Below are 15,042 nucleotides of genomic sequence, written 5' to 3'. Positions count from 1 at the left end.
CTTCCTTCTGGTGGATAATCAAAGACAGCATTGGAGTCTAGTCTCACCAATTCCTGTTGGTGATCATGCAACAGCCTTCCCTGTTTGGTAACAGCCTCATGAAGATCAGCATCATGTCTTCACTCTGAATCCAGAGCACTCAATAAATCCATTTTCCCGTCAAGGTTTTCTGTCAGGAATTCCAAGACCGGAGGATGTATTGTACGTCTGATTATAACAAATTTATTAACAATTTAAAATGTACTGCACAGTTATAATCAAAGACAAAGATAGCAATGTAGAGAAAACTGGTATCAAGCACTGGAAACTCATGTGTGTGTGTGTGTGTGGGGGGGGGGGGGGGGGGCAAAGGGCAGTTGGTATGTGAAGGAGGACTGAGGTAAAGGACAAGCATGCTTGGATGGAGTGGGTTGGAAGAATTTAGAGCTTGGTTACTTCCACTCCCTCTGAGTGCCGCTGACCAGAGAGAATAATTAAAAGTGAGAATCACTGCTGATGCAGTTTTCTTTAGTGAGCATACTACGTGACAGTGGCCACATGTAGGCAGTGATTGAGAATATTAAGCCTGCTTATCCATGACCTGCCCCTCTGAAGGACATTAAGCATTTTTTGGATAAACCTGTTGTGTTTGCAATTGTTTGATATCCATAAGAGCATTTTTGTGAATTTTTTAACAAAACATAAAAAGGTTAAACAATATAGACAATTTTCACAGCCTTCTTTACTCACATTTACCAACAATGCCAATGTTACCCCTTCATAGCTGCCCATTTAATAAGATAATCAATGTAATTCATTTCACCTGACAGTGGTTTTAATGAGAATTAGAAAATGAGAATAATTACATAAATCCACTTGTATTCAAGATATTTCCACTTGGTACAATATAATTTTTTGCAGTATTTTTGCATTGTGAATTTCGGATTGTCTTGTAGGCTTGACATTCGACTGATTTCAGAATTAATGCTAAAATATAATACACTGTCATACATTTGCTTTGTTGTTTTGCCAGACTGTCAGATACAGCAGGACTGGGTATTTTATAACTGTAATTTTATCTATTACTGTTAAAAATGTGATTGAATATGCACATAAACTTTACTTCCTAGAGCTCTAAGCTGGTAAGCTGGTGTAAACTACTAAACATATCTGGGCAAAGGCAAGCATTTTAATAACCTTGATACGACAGCCACTTTGACACAAACGCTGCATCAGCTCTGTTAATTTTCACTCTGAGCCAAAGCCTAATTGATTCATATGGACTCCAATTAACATTTAGTTATTATGGCACACAAAAAGCCCAATAAATTACCCACACAACTATGCTAAGTAAGGTTAATTACAGTCGCATAACCCGCAAGTTCATGGAAATGTAGACAACAATGATTAAGGCTGAAGCAGGATTGGGTGGCCAGCAGTTTACTCCAGTGTGTGTGTTTTATTGCAATTTAACAGCATGCTGCACGGAAGCTTGCATAGAAGCTCAACCTATTTCACGTTTCCTGTTTAAAGGATAGTTCTTCAAATCCATCACTACATTGGAGTTACAATATTATTTAAATAGAATTAGTATTATTAATTAAATCCACATGCAATTGATTGGAACAATACTGACACGACTAATAACTATAGCTTGTTTTTTTGTTTTGTTTTGTTTTGTTTTTCATTTGGGGCATGGTGGCTTAGTGGTTAGCATGTTGCATGCTGCATGCAGGGGCTTCCTCTGGGTACTCCAGTTTCCTCCCCCAGTCCAAAGACGTGCATGGTAGGCTGATTGGCATGTCCAAAGTGTCCATAGTGTATGGATGGGCGTGTCAATGTGTATGTGATTGTACCCTGTGATGGATTGGCACCCTGTCCCAGGTGTACCCCGCCTTGTGCCCAATGCTCCCTGGGATAGGCTCCAGGTTTCCCAGTGACCCTGAAAAGGATTAAGTGGTATAGAAGATGGATGGATGGATGGATTGATGTTTTTCATTTAAACTGCACATCAGCAGTAGATTAAGTTCATGAAAAAAGGCAGTCTATAGAAAGCTCTTTTGGTTGCTAATGCATATACGGTAAATGTGCTGACACAACAGTTCAATATAGGATCATTGTCCTCTATTATTGATTGTTACCTGGGCTGAGTTATGAAGTTGCCATGGACAATCTCTGTGTAAAAAAAAATATTTTAATCCTAATGTACAAAAACTGCTGCTGTGATTGTAGGGGGAAAAGGCAATTTAGCAGAAAGCTCATTCAGCAGATTCTTATGGCAGGGGTTCTCAAACCTTTTGCAGCCAGGGACCCATTACTTGTAAAATAAATTCCATGGACTCCTTCATACAGGTTTATTTTATGAACACAATCCATGCATTTAAATATTGTACATTGTTCAAATGTGTACAATGATATTTTGGTTATTTATTGAAACCATAGATTTTTATTAATGAAATTTACACCAAGGTCTACTTGTTTTTGAGTTATTGAGGTTATAGTCAAAATAGGCTAATAACTCTAAGAACCCTGTACAAAATATAATAACATTGATAATGTTGATTTGTGATTTCCACCACTGTAACAAAATGATTAAAATCATGGACACTTTGACTATGCTTCACAGATCCTGGTGATCCCTGTACCCCATTTTGAGAAAAACTCAAAATGCAGTATAATTTCCCATCTCAAAATTTTTAAAATTTTTTTCTTCATCTATTGTCATTCATGCTGATTCAGTATGATAAAAATATGTTTGTTAACCTCTTTAAATAACTTAATTGTAATGCTTCATATGAAAAAAAAAAAAAAGCGTTAAGGAAAGGGTTTAGAGTTTCCCAATGTAATTTTTATATGGAATTCTTATGAAATCAAACGAAACCTAACCTTTTACATTCAAACAAATTTTTCACGACATCAGGCCCGCTCCCGGAGGGCTATAGCACTGTCATATTCCGTTATTTAAAACAGCAAGCAATGCTTAAGAATTATGTTACTTTAGAAAGGAACAAATCTTAAATTTCATAGAGTCATAGGCCTATTGTTATTGCCTTCATATATTAATAAAGTAGGCACAGAACAAATGTAAATAGCACTGGAAAAAGACAAAGTAGTGGTTTTCCAGTTTTCAAATATCCAGTTTTACTGAACTTGTGCCCACTGTAGCCACAGATTCCTGTTTTTGGCTGATGTGGTCTTCTGCTGTTGTAGCCCATCCACTTCAAGGTTCAGTATATTGTGTACCCTGGGATAATTTTCTTCATCATAGTTATAAAGAATGGAATTGGATTGAGACTCTCGTGGAGTCCATGCCTCAACGGTCCAGAGCTGTTTTGGTGGCACAAGGGGGACCTAAACAAATGAGATTTGGTATATCTATAAACATCTCTCATGCTATTCTTTGCTACAGTACAGTGTGCTCTTATTGTTTTCAGTACTGATAGCACAAACCTGTTGATCCATCACACAGTGTTAATAAAGAGCACCAGTGGATCGAAGCAAATGTCACCAAAGTATAATTAAAAATGGTTATAGAATGATTAACACATAATTAATCACAAAACACAGAAATTTTGTAATGCACTTGCAATTTTTTTTAGGTTTCAAAGTTTATACAAACCATATGGGCAATGTGTTTATAATCACTTAAAGTGCTGATGAAATGGTGTGACAAATTTTATGTTCTATGAATGGAATTTTTGCCTTTGGGAGATTATTTTTTATTAATGTTATTCATTGTGCGTGTGTGTGTGTGTGTTTGGGGGAAGGGGGATGGTACTATTATGCTATGATGTGGCAAAGAAGACATCTCATTAGACTTTCACTTCACCCATAGTATGTCAGCAACTTTATTTATGACATATAGGATGTAGTGCCACTTCATTTCCCCCCTTTTTTTGAGGAACAGTTTATTGAAGATGGGACAGAGATGGGGCTCAAAGATAAATACATATGTTATATAATGGAGACCAGTGTCACAATAACTGAACATGCTGAGAACATGCATTCTTTTTCGATTTAACACAAATGTTTTCATTACAAATTATATTATCAGCAACAAAATGAGTAAAAAAAATGGAGTATTAAAAATACTAACATTAATTTCAAATTCAGATTTTCAATATTAAAATTAAAACAATTGTGTTGAAAAAAAAGTAATATTTCAAATTTACACAGCTTACTTAACTTAAATGAATGAAACACAGTTATGTTGCTTCTGCAGTACCGCAGGTTGGTATATATACAGTATATGTACATATATAAAGTTTGCACATATGCAAATGGACAGCAGGTTCAACACTCATGCTTCAGCTCTCTTTAGTCCTATGCTATTTTGTGTGAATCAAATCTCACAAAAGGGGGAACATGCAAAATTTTCTCATTATCTGGACACACAGGTGAGATATTTTCAATTCTTATGCATTAAAACTGTAGTTGTCAGAAGATTAGAATAGTTAATTGCAGATAATTTGTTTTTTTTCTGGTATTCTATTGATGTTGCAGTATTCCTCGGGTGTTTTTCATTTTATTGTTAGTTACGTTGGTGTTCTTTTCCCGCTCCTTTGTGATATTTTATACTTGCTGAACTTTGCTAATAATTAAATTCCCATACACAAAGATGGCAAATGTTTAGAAGAGTTTCTCCTGTTGCATTAGCTGGACTGTTAATCTTTGGCGGCTGAGCTCAGATTCTTCCTCATCAAAAAAACCTTTTAAAAACATACTTCTAAATAGACTGTTTCCATGCATCTTTTTTCTTGCATGTGAGGGCTAATTGCTTTAAAAATGTGAAAACTGGAGAAGGAAGGAATAATTTGGATTTGATTTACCATGTAATCTGCACATGAATAATCCAGCCACTCAAATGTCTTAATTTAGCTGTCAACTGATCAGACAAAAAGTTGGATTTATCATAAAACTTGCCTCAAGTGTTATCACTGTTTGCAGGACTACCAGACCGATAAAATATAAAACATTTTGGCTATCTAACACTTGGTGTCGCTAGCCAAGGGGAGGCACAACTAAGCTATCATTGTATGGGTTTTAACTGCTACATTACCCTGCAAAGTATGTTAGCTGTTCTTATGCTCTGCTCTTATCATGTCCACGTAACTCGGAAGTCATACAGACATTTACACACCTTGTTTTCCTGCTAAGCATGAGAGGAGGTTAGTGTTTCAGTTCAGTAAGTAAAGTCAACCCCTATACTTGCGTATATTAATTTTTCACTAATACTGACTATGTGAGCTAGTAGTCTCACATATTTTACTGTAAACCCTTCTGATTGGTCTCACCTCCGTTCACTGAAGATATAAAATTACAACACTGCTGTCTTCTTTTACTGATTTTCAGTTGCATAATGAGATACCACTCCAAGTGGAGAACTATTCAGGGCTAAAGAAAACATCTCCAGGTCAGGTTACATCCCTGGTTTCTCCATTTACTTATAAACGGGACTGTTGTGTGCAAATAAAGCACAATAAAGTTTTAGTAACTATTAATTTTATTAACTGCATTAAATAATGGTGTTGAACATTTTTATTTAATATCAAATAATATCAAACTCTACAACTTTGGCAGCCCAAAGTGACACATATAGCAATAAACACATTTGACACTTGAATTCAATTCAATTCAATTTTATTTGTATAGCACTTTTTACAATAGATCTTGTCTCAAAGCAGCTTTACAGAAATATCAACACGGTATACAGATATTAAAGGTGTGAATTTATTCCAACTGAGCAAGCCACTGAGTGGCGACAGTGGCAAGGAAAAACTCCCTAAGATGTTTTAAGAGGAAGAAACCATGAGAGGAACCCGACTCAGAAGGGAACCCATCCTCATCTGGGTAACAACAGTTAGTGTGAAAAAGTTCATTATGGATTTATATGAAGTCTGTATGGCCTTAGGAGCAGCCGTAGTCCCAGCAGTCTGAAATTAGAGAAGATTTGAGCTCCATCCAGAGACAGAAAGGATCTGGATCTCTAGTATCTCCATAAATTCGTGTGGGGCTCGGCGAAAGAAGAGAGGGAGAAAAAAGATTATTATGACTGCGAAGTAGTAGAACAGAATCTAGTCAGGGTAGGCTTGAGTAAACAAATACGTTTTAAGCCTAGACTTAAACACTGAGACTGTGTCTGAGTCCCGAATACTAATAGGAAGACTGTTCCATAACTGTGGGGCTCTATAAGCGAAAGCTCTCCCCCCTGCTGTAGGCTTCACTATTCGATGTACCGTCAAATAGCCTGCATCTTTTGATCTAAGTAGGCGTGGCGGATCATATAAAACCAAAAGGTTGCTTAGATATTGTGGCGCGAGACCGTTTAGTGCTTTATAGGTTAATAAAAGTATTTTATAGTAAATGCGATATTTTACTGGGAGCCAATGCAGTATTGATAATATCGGTGTGATATGGTCGTATCTTCCAGTTCTAGTTAGGACTCTAGCAGCTGCATTCTGGACTAACTGGAGCTTATTTATATTCCTACTGGAACATCCAGACAGTAAGGCATTACAGTAATCTAATCTAGAGGTGACGAATGCATGAACTAGTATTTCCGCATCATGTAGTGACAATATGTTTCTTATCTTAGAAATATTTCTGAGATGAAAGAAGGCTATCCTAGTAATATTATCTACATGAGCATCAAGTGATAGGCTGGAGTCAATAATCACTCCAAGGTCTTTAACTGCTGTACATGATGAAACGGAAAGACCATCCAGAGTAACCATGTGATCAGAAAGATTACTTCTAGCTACACGTGGGCCTAATAATAGTATTTCTGTTTTATCAGAATTAAGTAGAAGGAAGTTAGTTAACAGCCAACGTCTAATGTCCTTTACACAATCCTCAACTTTACTAAGCTTCTGTCTGTCCTCTGGCTTCGCTGAAACATACAACTGTGTATCATCAGCATAACAGTGGAAGCTAATTCCATGTTTACGAATAATTTGACCTAGGGGTAGCAAATATAAAGTAAAGAGCAGTGGTCCTAAAACAGAACCCTGTGGAACTCCAAAAGTAACCTCAGTACGCATGGAGAAATCACCATTTACATGTACGAACTGATAACGATCGGTCAGATAAGACCTGAGCCAGGAGAGGACTGTTCCCTTAATACCGACAACATTTTCTAATCTATCAAGGAGAATAGTGTGATCTATAGTATCAAAAGCTGCACTAAGGTCGAGTAACACAGGCAGCGAGACACAACCCTGATCGTAGGTCAGTAGAAAGTCATTTACTACTTTAACTAACGCTGTCTCTGTGCTATGATGAGGTCTAAATCCTGACTGATACATTTCATGAATATTATTCCTATCTAAGTATGAGCATAACTGCTTTGCTACAACCTTTTCTAAAATCTTAGAGATGAAGGTGGAATAAGGTGGCATCTTGCTAACTAATGTAAGCTTGTTGGTTAGGACATTCATAATTTTACTAAAGTTTAGTAGTTCGCAGTCTGGTAAGGTTTTTTTATTTTTTATTTTTAAAAAAAAAATTATTATTCTTTAGTGTAGCTGGCCCACATCTTCATTTTTTCGTGCCTTACATGAGGCTGTGCAGAGATTGTGGATCTTCACAGACATCCAGATCAAAGCTTTTAAAACACTTCAGGTTGGTACATGGACACTATGTCCACAGACACACATATACATGTCCATATTCTTACTGTCACTTACATGCACTTTTAAAACTTAGGGATGTCAATTCATAATTTGGATCTACATACAATACCAGCCAAGTAAACTAAGATGTAATTCAGGTTTACGGTCATCTGTAACAATTTTGTATTTCATCTGTGTGTAAGTGTGGGTAAAGAAATACAGTAAGTACTGGCATACGATAATATTGTAAGGTTTGTCACAAATTTATCAGAAACTGACCTGATTTGTCATTTTAAAATTTTATTAGGTATCTCAACCCAGCTCCTCAGAATTTTTAAAAAGATAGGAGGAACAAGGGCACAGAAGATCACAAGCATCCTGTCAGTTATGGATCAGGTATGTTCTGCTGAATTCATGTATTAATTTATAATCTGTCAATAATTAATAATAGATTAAAGGAATAGTTCACCCAAAAATGAAAATTCAATCATCATTTACTCACCCTCATGTCGTTCAAACCTCTTATTCGTTCAAATTTTGGCAAGTTTGTTGCTCATTTCTGTCCATACAATGACAATGCTTCTTCCGAAGCTACAAAAACACATAAAAGTGTAACCCTGTAGAAAATACATGGTTAAGTTTCCTTTTGCTTTGTACGAATTTAAATACACAGACGCTGTATATTTGGAATTTTGTATTTCCATGTTAAACAATTGTATGTACAAATGCATGTGGAAAAGATTGCTACTTTGTGCTATGAAAATGATAGAAAAAATGAAAGATATAAAATTATTTGTTTCTAGGTTAAAATGTTAGCCAATCAATGGGAAAGGTGAGAGGTCAGGGGAGGAGGCAAATCCTGCGTATGGAAAAGTCACGCTCTCTTTCGGCTGCAGGCGAGACACGGAGAAGATCACACTGGAGAACTGTAAAGTGATTAATGCTACTTTTCTTGCTTAAGTAATACTTAATGGTTGTTAGACCGATAACCTATTCACTACTTTGCATGCGGAAGAAGTCGGTATCACATAGAGACATTTTCAAAACGAATTTGTCAGAATAGCTCAGCTAATAGTATTGCCTGAAAAGTTATCAACTCGGTAGCTGGGACTGTGTTAGGCTAACTGGCTTGGTCAACCAATGAGTTGCCTCTGAGGAACAAGACTGCGAGACTAACCGGAAGAAGACAGCTTGCTGTTTGAACTGATACGCGAACTACAGCATCGCGTGAGCAACTGCATACACCGAGAGCGCCTGAGCAGGGCTGCAGTGACGGTGCATGGACCCTCTCTGGGCACGGACATCCCCATCAACCTCGTGAGTGAATTTGTTTGGTTTTGTTGCGCGATTCGCATGAAGCGGCCAATACAATTTTAAGGCCTCAACGTCCCCAATATACGATTCAGACCTGCATCAGGAACAGTGGTGTGTGGGGGGTTTATAGAAATTCTGGTGTGCCAGCTTAGGTAGGCTATTGTTTTGGGCCCATAGGTTAAAGGGTATAACTGAAAACTGCTTGTTTTATGCATGTACATGGGGAGGGACAAAATCCCTCCTGAGATGTGTGCAAACCTTGTGGCCAACTACAAGAAACGTCTGACCTCTGTGATTGCCAACAAGGGTTTTGCCACCAAGTACTAAGTCATGTTTTGCAGAGGGGTCAAATACATATTTCTCTCATTAAAATGCAAATCAATTTATAACATTTTTGACATGCGTTTTTATGGATTTTTTTGTTGTTGTTGTTCTGTCTCTCACTGCTCAAATAAATCTACCATTAAAATTATAGACTGATCATTTCTTTGTCAGTGGGCAAACGTCCAAAATCAGCAGGGATCAAATACTTTTTTCCCTCACTGTATGTAACCTGTTGATTTGGTAATGGTATTGATTTAAAAACCTCAGAAAAAGGTATAACATTGAGTTAAAGTTTTGAATATGTTTTATTTCTAAATTGATATACATGCAAATAATTGTGTTTTAATACATATAACTAAACTTTAACTGGTTGTTGGGAATTCATTATTGCTATACGGGGTGTGGAGGGTTGATGTGTCAGATTAAGATTTATATTCATTTAATATAGAATAGAGGGTACGCATTAGAAGAGGTGTTTGACTACACTTAGTATTACCTCAGTTAACAAGCTTACACAAAGGTATACCATTTAAAAAAACATTCATCTAGTTAGTGACCGTTTATGACATTGAAACACATACAAGGGGAATTGCAACCATAGGCATTGAAGTTGAATAGGGTAAGAGAACCCAGGGCGTCTTTTGCCGCACTAATTATATAGGCAAAAGTCCGTTACAAAAGCATCATCACACTTCCATCAAAATACCATGTGACTCTTGCTGTATAATCCGAGTGTTCTGAAGGCATACGAATGGATTTGGTGAGAAACAATCAGAAGTGTGACCCATATATACTCAGCAAAAAAAGAAACATCCTCTCACATCCAACTGCTTTCATTTCCAGCAAATGTATTAAAATGTGTAAATAATTGTCCCTGAATAAGGGGTGAAATGCTGTAAAGATGTTACCCCACTCTTCAACCAAGAGTCATATATATATATATATATATATATATATATATATATATATATATATATATATATATATATATATATATATATATATATATACTCTGCAAAAAAAGAAATGTTCCTCTTTCAGGAGACTGTATTTTAAATATAATATAGTTACCTAAATTACATGTATTTCAATCTGAGTCTCTAGACCTAGACCCATTACAAAAGAGGAGGTCAAAGCTGCAATAACCTCTATGAAGTCTTGTAAATCACCAGGGGTGGATGGGTTTCCAGCTAAATATTATAAAAAGTATGTTGACATAGTGGCCCAATTCTAACAGAAGCCTAAACAGAGGCTTTTGAAGCTGAAGCATTACCTAATACTTTCATGGAAGCATTGATAACACTGATGGAACACAAGTTAATGTTATACGCAGATGATATTTTGTTATCTCATGATCCTCTCAAATCTCTCCTTCCATTAATGAGTATTATTTAATTATATTCAAGTGTGTCAGGATACAATATAAACTGGGAGGAATCTCAGGCTATGCCAATATCTAGAACATGTCATTGCCATACAGTGACCCAATATGGCTTTAAATTGATTCAGAAGGGTATGAAGTACCTTGGCTTTAAACTAACGCAGACTTTGGAGGATGTAATGATGTTGAATTATGAACCACTGCTGTCAAAGATAAAAAATAATGTGGACAAATAGGAACAGGTGGAGCTCTCTGTGGGGTAAAGTGAACATAGTCAAAATGGTTATTGCTCCACAATTATATATCTACGATGATACCTGTGAACATTTCACACTCTATCTTTAAATGATATGACAAAATTATCAAGAACTTTCTATCTGAAGTAAAAAGACCCAGGATTAAAATAAGCAAGTTGACCTCCCCATGGGACAAGGGGGGCATTGGATTACAAGATGTGTATGTATAATTTCTCTTTTGAAATGACCAAACTGGCTAAACATTGGGATGAGGCAGATTCTGAGTTGGACTGGATCAAGATGCAACAGAAACTGGCCTCACCATTTCATCCCATTAGTATTCTTTCACAATGCTCTTTAACTAAATGGGACTCAAATCCAGTGGTAATACATTCAAGACACGTTTGGAGCAAAATTAATAAAGTGTGCAGGACATCACATTATAGACTGTCATATGCATAATTATGGAATAATCCTGAGATCTCTACAGTTAAGGCAGGGGTGTTTTGGAATCAGTTGCAGCTTAAAGGGTAACCATAATTGGTGATTTTATGCCATACTCCGAATTGGTTAAAAAATATAATATTGGGGGCATTTTTTTAATTTTTGGAAGTATCTGCAGATTAGACACCATGTCAAGAAAAATTCAATGCAAGTGATAACCCTGTTTATGCCTACTGTATCTTCAGTTACCACGTGAAGCTCAGACTGCTTCTATGTGTAACAAATCAATGCTTAGTGTAACTGCAGATGCCTATAATAACCGGAAAACAGTATGGCAGAAGGATCTGGGGATTAATATTCATGATAATGATTGGCTGGACACCCAATCTAATGTGGGAAAGAACATAAGGGAAGCTAGGGGAAAATTAATTCAGTAAAAAATATTACATAGATATTAATATACACCATCTAGGTTTGGCAGGATGGGGACAGCTGGAAATAATCTATGCCGGAAATGTAATGAAGAAGCGGGCACTTATTTACATATGATCTTGGAATGTTCTTTAGTTCCCCCTTTCTGGTGTAAAATTCTGGGAGTATTGGAAGAGTGGATGGGGTCTAATTTAGGTGAATGTGTGTGTGTGTGTGTGTGTGTGGTTGGGGGTAGGTAGTCGTCTTCGGCCATGTTTGTAGTTGGTGGTGCATTCTTGGAAATGGAGTCGCTGGTTTGCTGTCATATGACAGAGCCCCCCCCCCCCCCCCCCCCCCCCCCCCCCAAAGGGCTCACTCTGGGAGCAGAGTTCTTTCTGGGTCTGCCCCAGGGTCATTGTTCTGGATGTTCTGGATGTAGGGCATGAAAATCTTTGCATAGACTTATGTCTAGAGTGTTTTGAAAAGGAACCCAGCACTTTTCTCTAGCTTGCTTTACTCTAGCTTTACTCTAGCTTGCCCCTCCTGTGCCTGGAGTTAAGGATGTTTTTTACAAGGTAGGCCAGCTGGCCGTTGATTTCCAACGGCGCATGTGGGGAGTCGAGTGGTACTTCACTGGCTAGTGGGCCAGTGATGACTAGTTTGAGGTGAGAGACATGGAATGATGGAGATATGCAGCTGTGTCTAGGTAGGTCCAACTTGTATGTGATTTCATTCATCTGTTTGACAATTCTGAATGGTCCGTTGTATCTTGGGCTGAGTTTTTTGAACGGGTATGGTTGTTTGATTTCTTTGGTGGAGAGCCAAACTCTGTCACCTGGCTGATACTGGGGGTGTTCACTGTGATGACGTTCAGCCTTTTACTTGTAGGTGTGCTTGTATTAGATGTTGGTGTGTGCTCTCCCAAACTTGTTCACTCCTTCGGAACCACTGGTCGATGTACGGGGAGCCGGTGGTGTTGGCGTTCCATGGGAACAGAGGCAGCTGGTAGCCCATGACACACGGGGTGAGGTGTGTCGCTTAGTGATTTAGGGAGTTCTGGGAATATTCAGCCCAGGAGCATGGAGTGAGTGAGTGGGAGATTGGCAGCAGTGTGATTAGAACTCCAGGGAAGGTGGGTGTGTGTGTGTGTGTGTGTGTGTGTGTGTGTGTGTGTGTGTGTGTGTGTGTGTGTGTGTGTGTGTGTGTGTGTGAGTAGGAAGTGTAGTCGTCTTTGGCCATGTTTGTAGTTGGTGGTGCATTCCAGGAAATGGATTCGCTGGTGACATAATGACTAGTGGCTGAATATGAAATTGCAAAGGTGACTATTGAATATTGTGGGGATGTACTTTGAAGTTTTGATTGTTGAACAATAAATAAATAATAAAAAAAACTATCTAAAAATTATTTAAAAATAGGATAATTGAACTTAATTTACCAAATAGTTTTGAACAAAATTAAGTCAAATGGATTTAACTAAACAACATGATGCAAATTAACCCAGTTATTTATTTATAACCCAGCAAATTAACCCAGCAATATGCAAATTAACCCAGTAACATGGAATCTGTTGACATAACAAAGTTAAGTAAATCCAACATTTAATTTTTTTGTGTGTAGATGTGGTGTGTAACCTTGTGCTTTACTGGTCTGTGTCATGCAGAAGGTGATAAATATGATCAAACATCAATGCAGTCTGAGTAAAATGTGTCCAGTCCATCTGGTGTCCTATTTGACACAAGACACAGCAGCCGGCTTTCCTCTCAATCTCAATATTAAAATGTCTGTCATTGTTTTATGTGGCTTGGCAACACTGCTTCCTTTCCCCCAATGTCATCTGCAATGTAAATCCATTTCCAGCAAAGGACAGACTTATCATATTTTATTATGGCTGAGTTACAATACTGTGTGTGTGTGTGTGTGTGTGTGTGTGTGTGTGTGTGTGTGTGTGTGTGTGTGTGTGTGTGATTGTAATTTATGGTCAGTCTTGTAAATTCTTAACAATTCACATGTCTCAATTAGCTTGCATTTGCACAGTTTGCAGTACAATACTTCATTTACAGTACAGGTAATACTGCACTATGTAAAAAAAATATATACCCATTTATATCTGGGTGTGTGTTGGTTTATTGTTTATTTGTGTGTGTGTGTGTGTGTGTGTGTGTGTGTGTGTGCACGCGTGCGAGAAAGAGAGAGCAGGACTCACCACAGTAATTTTGTAATGGGATCTTTTATCAGCCAGTAAAAGACAAATAACAGATTTAAATGTTTTACACAGGGGAAATGGTTCTGCTCTGTTTTCCTTTAACACACACACACACACACACACACACACACACACACACACGCACACACACACATCGAACGTCTGTGACCATTACCACACCACATAACAAGGCTGACAGCAGAGGTTAGGTTGAGGCTGAAACAAGTGAATGATGAGGTGGAGCTGGTGTAACGCATTTTTGTGATCACAATGCAAATGGGAAAACCAGACACAAGATCATGATTTTGGACATGAAGTTATGGCACATACATTATGTATTTTTTTGATTGCCAGCACAGGTGGCATTGTGGCCCAGAGTGGTGTAATTTTACAAAAGTTGGGTTTTGTTTTAATATATTATCGAGCTACTGAGATACTCAGTGAGAGCTGCTTAACATGGTTACTTGTGGATCAGCATAGTACCCTTTTTTGGAATTTATAATGAAGCTTTGATCACAGATTTCAAGTTAATACGTTAGTAAAGAAATAATAATAATAACAAAAGAATAATAATAACTTGCTGTTTGCCATAAACTATAACTAATGCATTGTCTAAGTTGTTGTTGCACTTTCTCGTGTTCAATAATATATGAGCACTCTATTATACAGATCAACTGGTAAAATCGCCAATCATTATGAAGGCAGCTCTGCCTCAGCGGCAGAATGAAATTTTTTTGCTTAACAACCCATGGGCAGAGCTTAAAAAAAAAAACTTTAGAGGCAGTGTGTCATTCCAATATTTCATAGATTTACACTTTATTTAAACATTTATGCAACAAGCATGCTAGATATCCAAAAAGTTGTTAGATAACATTGTTGCCAGCTAACTAAAAAGGTAATGTTAATAATCAAAAGAGTTTATGGCATATGTGCCTTATTATAGTGTATTAGTAGTGTTGCAGATGGGGTTTACTTTGCCTAAGTACGAGCTAGTCAGGGGGCAGGGTGTGGCTTATTAAATCCTGTTCATGCAGGTTATAAAAGTAACGTGCGGGTTATATGGAAGTGTGTCATTCTGGGCGTCGTCTTTTCCGTCACTGCAATTCCGGCGTGGTGTGTGAGTGCCTGAGAGTTGACTGA

The sequence above is a fragment of the Ictalurus punctatus genome, chromosome 15, assembly GCF_001660625.3.
Source record: "Ictalurus punctatus breed USDA103 chromosome 15, Coco_2.0, whole genome shotgun sequence".
NCBI lineage: Eukaryota > Metazoa > Chordata > Actinopteri > Siluriformes > Ictaluridae > Ictalurus > Ictalurus punctatus.
This window is presented reverse-complemented; position numbering follows the sequence as displayed.